Genomic DNA, 4,075 nt, shown 5'->3' on the forward strand with positions numbered 1-4,075 from the left:
TCTTCCACAAGTAAATCCATCTTATTCTAAAGACATTCACTCCACATTCATTCATCATCCATCCCTCTATTTATCTGTTGTTCACCACATTCACTGTTGTATTCGTAAGGGAAGTAGTATCCAGTCAGTGGCTGTATGAACATTTTCTTGATAATGTTCAATTCAGGGTCAAATATTTAATTTTCGTTTTTAAGGGATTGGAGATATAGAGAAAAAACTAGTGGGACAAACAAATCGATATTCAATTATAGTCAATGTTGAATTGGTGAATTCCACAGAGGAGGTAAGGGAGCAGCAGCAGAGACAGATGATTACCAGATTACCTGTGCCTGAAAGTTTAAGAAAATGGACTCCCAGGCCGGTAGAAAAACAAAGCATTCACAGGCCTTACCCCGTTAACAAATCAACTCTGGGTCACATCAGAATTTCAATTTAATGTCATGTTATATAATCACCTCAGCTCTCACCTCAGCTCTCATTAATTACCAGGGAGAGGGGGTAAAACCTGGCTTTAAATTATAGCACTCTATAGTGGCATTTACATCGGTTGGTTTGCTTGCCTGCAGTGATCATTAGTAACCGACAGCTCTTAATGGCTTATTAAGGCCTTCTAATTGAAATTAGCCCGCTAATTGTCTTATCATTACGGCTGCTTTTTAATGGCAGGTACAAGACAAGGATACCCTTGAGTCTGAAGCCAGATTGAAAAATAGTTTTATTCAGGAGATGCAGGGTGTAATTTCAAACTGTGGTGGCCTTGAGAAATGTAATCATCTCCGCCTCTCATGGCTCACTTTGGCTGACTGGTGCTCACTTTCCTTTCCCCTAAACTAATTTTAGAAGATTAACAGAGTAGTACTGGGTGTTTTTGAAGCTCTTAATGACCCCCAATGGTGTGGGGAATCATACCAATCGACTCTGATGTTTATCTGGATGTCTCACGGCACTTATAATTATTTGCTCAGACCAAATAGAGCAGTCATTCCCAAACTTTTTCTGCAGGGCCCCACTTTAGTAGACAAAATGACCCCCTCTTGTCCCAGACCATACACACAACAACCCACAAACGTGCATCTTTGGCCTTGTGCACAAAAAACACATTATCAGACACGTTCTTTTCTAACAAGTTCCGGTAACTTTAGAATTATTTGGAACAATCTGCAAAACTCAGCAACAGCAGCCAGCACTGTTTCACCCTGACACCACAGATCACCACTTCATTCTGCCTCTGTAACAACCTCCAAGGGAAGAATCGGCGACTTAGCCCCACATTTACGCCTCCGTGTGTTAAGATGAGGCTTAATCAAGGTGTAAATATCCTTCCTTCAAATTAGACTTAGACTTAAAAACTTTAATGTCCTCAAAGAGGTAATTTGTGCCAACGCACATCATACTTTAAAAGCACATCATACAAAAATCCAAATAATCCATTGCAGCTGTTATCAGTATTGCAATAAGACCACATCAAACAAACAAGATAAACATTCATAAAAACCAGCTGCTGTCTGTGTACTCTCTGTCTGATGAATGTCAATAATTATATAACAACTATAGTAAAAATGAATAAAATAATACATCCCTTTGTATAGTCCACATCCCATGGTCCATATATTTCTCCTGACTCCTTGTAGCTAATGCATCTTGAACTATAATGTCAGCATGTAAGAGCCAAGTGTGTGATCAAAACATAAAATAACAATGAGCCACTGTCACAGTTAACATTAGAAAGGGGGACATTAAAGGAAACACTGCTACATGAGACTTTAGGATTTTTAATGTGTGGGTGGGCGTGAACCTTGACCAGTCCAAACCTGTGTTCACTTTTTTTCATGTAAGACTTATGTTCACAGTGCCAATGATGATGACATAAGAATGTGTAATACATATTAACAGAAACAGCAATTAAATTATAACAGACTGATCTTAATACTAATGTTTGACTGGCTCACTCCCTCCAAAATGGACTTCATGAAAGGTAGTATTTATGAATAAAAGGTATCTATATGCTGATTAATTAAAAAATATGAAATATATATTAACATGCAATGCAAATATGATCCAAGCTAGATTTTTGTCTGACTTCACTTACGATCTCAATAGCTGGTATTATCTTAAAGCATTCTTAAATTGTGTGAGTTGTTCTTTTAAAAGAAACTAGTAAAAAGTAAGTCCCTTCCCCTTTTGACCTGCACAGGGTGCACTAAACCATTTTGAACATTAAGTAGGATTGGGCGGGGCCTCAGAGAGGGATCCTTCCTTTCCAAGTGAAGGATTAAGAACTATATTGATTTATTCAGTTTCTTTACTGGACATATGACAGAGAGAATTAAAAAAAAGCGAACCAAAACTATGTTTTCATTTCAGGACCATCATGGCCCCTTGCCCCTAGTAATTGGTCCCACTTTCCCTCCCGCTATCATGCCATATAACATGATCAGCTTTAGTGTCCATTATACTCTTATCTTACAGTAATAAATTAGGTAACTATGTAAATTTGAAAAATTGGTCTGTTTTTTTTTTTAAAGCTTCTTTACTGAATCAAGTAGTGTCCTGCTGGCTGTCAGAAAATAATGCAGTTTCCAGGCATACCTTTGTGTTAGCCTTAACTTTAGACCCAGAGTAATTTGTCCACTTCTTATAAACTGTCCCTAGATGTTGACGGTATTTGTCTGATGTAAACTTGTTTATATTCATGATGTTGTTGAATGCACGATAAAGGCCACATTGAGCAACAGATGCATTAAGTGGAAACAGAGTTTTATGAGTATGAGAATGACTCAAGACTCTCCTTGAATCCTGACTTTGCAGACCTATAAGGTGTTTACTTTTAACATGTGATGTGCAGGATTCCTTTCATAATGGAAACGAATCAAAGACAACTTATGCATTTCAAATGTTTGGTTGTATGACCTTTCCAAGTTGAATACAAAACTCTTTAAGGATAATTACTTTTGTCTTTTGTCTCCTTTGCTTTTTATTGATATTTCCATGCCACTCATCTGATCACAACAAAAAATCTAAGTGGAAAGGTGCATTTGAGTTTTGTCCAGAGCAGCTGCAAAGACCTGCCAATAATAAATGCAAAACACTGTCATTAGTATTCATGAAGAGGTGACGAGGTGCAGCAGAGCCTTCTCTTTCCTGAATTGGAAATGCCAGCCTGCTCTCATTCCTCAGTCTTTAAATATATACGAGCTTCATCAGAGGCCTGATGCGTCCAAATACAGAAGAGCAGTGACTCGTCCGGCATTATTCGGGACACTGTCTCTGAGTTCATTGTTTTAATGCGCTGCTGAAGTCAGGTGACTTAGTATGAAGAGTATGAAACTCAACTTTGGATAGTAGTTGAGGACAACTGTGGATTAAAAAAAAAACATGTGACTTCCCTGTTCAACAGTAATCTGATCAGATTAATGCTAATTGACAGGATACAATCTGGAAATACTGTCGTTCAAGAGACAAAAAGGGATTATAATACCATATGAGATTAGGTAATCCAGTCGGTTTTGTTATCTGGGGACAACCTCTGGTTTGTGTTCTTGAAAACTTGTGAGGACTGGTGTAACTTTGATCCAAAGGTTTTAGAATTATCCCGATCCCAGCAGAGGGCTGGATTCAGTCTGGATTACAGGAGCTAAATATTAAAGAATCGTAAATTGGTCAAACAAATTCAGCACTTTACAGTGGAGCTGGTTCTTCAGACAGTTTCAAGACTTTGGTCTTGGATTGCTGAATCACTACCTTGACAGAGAAGATGAGGAAGGCATTAAGGTTGTGAAGATACATTAAAAAGTACACAAATAAATAAATGAATACATTATTAAATGAATTATATATATCCTACATAGCATTTCAACAAACAGCTGTTAATATCAAACATGAATTATTTCCTCAAAAGCAACTGTCAGAATTGTTTACTATGTGAGGATGTTTGCCTCGTAATATAAGTATAATTCAAATGATTCATCATCATTTCCATTAATATGATACTTTGAGCAACTTAATTGTCATAGGAATCAGTATTGCCTTTAAGTAACCTACATTAAAGGTAACCTACCTACATTTATTTTCCTCA

Source organism: Notolabrus celidotus, chromosome 18, assembly GCF_009762535.1.
Source record: "Notolabrus celidotus isolate fNotCel1 chromosome 18, fNotCel1.pri, whole genome shotgun sequence".
Classification (NCBI taxonomy): domain Eukaryota; kingdom Metazoa; phylum Chordata; class Actinopteri; order Labriformes; family Labridae; genus Notolabrus; species Notolabrus celidotus.